Consider the following 807-nt stretch of genomic DNA (forward strand, 5'->3'; position numbering starts at 1 on the left):
AAGCCATGATGTGGACACTTATTTGTGTAGCTTCTAAACCTGTCCAAAGCTTCTCCAAAGGTCTCATTAGAATGTTGAGTGAAGCTGGAAATCTGGTTCCTTAGCTTTGCAGTCCTTGAGCTTGAGAAGAACTTGGATAGAAAGGCAATCTTGCATTGCTCCCATGTGTGAATGGATCCTCTTGGGAGGTTCTTTTCCCACTGATGTGCCTTATCTCCAAGGCTGAATGGGAACAATCTCAGTTTGAAGCTGTCTTCAGATACCCCATTGATCTTAGTGAGATCACAAACTCTGTCAAACTGATCCAGATGCTCCAAGGGATCCTCCATAGGTAAGCAATGGAACTTCTGATTCTGAACCATATTGATCAAAGAGGCCTTCACCTCAAAGTTGTTGTTTTGGACAGGAGGTGGCCTGATTCCTGCTCCATACTGGTGTGCATAAGCTCGGTCATTCTCACCAACAAAGACTGGTTGGGGCTGATGACGTATGGGTGGGTTTGGGAAGGGTTGTGGCTGGTTAACTTGAGGTAGGTCTTGGTTCTGGTTACCATGAGCGTGTCCCTGATGGACCTGAGCCTGTTGAGCTTGAATTCCAATCCCATTACCAGCTCTTTGACCGTGATCAGCTTCTTGAGCCTGATGCTCATTCCCAACTTGCTGATCCATTCCTAACCTTTCCAAGTGAACAACTATTTCTCTTTGTCTTCTTGCTTGGCTTCTTGTGATCATAAACCTGAAAACAAAGACAGAACTTGAAAGGTGATCAGTAAAACAAAAGAAACTTGATCTCAAAAACTATATCAGA

The 807-nt window shown here is 44.2% G+C and overlaps 1 non-coding gene across 1 annotated transcript; it reads left to right on the forward strand.

Annotated features, from left to right (window-relative positions):
* Nucleotides 1–107, forward strand: LOC112084858. Its single transcript, XR_002898516.1, has one exon. It is a non-coding gene; the product is annotated as a small nucleolar RNA R71 (small nucleolar RNA).
* The last annotated feature ends 700 nt before the right edge of the window (nt 108–807 follow it).

Source organism: Eutrema salsugineum, unplaced genomic scaffold (assembly GCF_000478725.1).
Source record: "Eutrema salsugineum unplaced genomic scaffold, Eutsalg1_0 scaffold_4, whole genome shotgun sequence".
Lineage (NCBI taxonomy): Eukaryota > Viridiplantae > Streptophyta > Magnoliopsida > Brassicales > Brassicaceae > Eutrema > Eutrema salsugineum.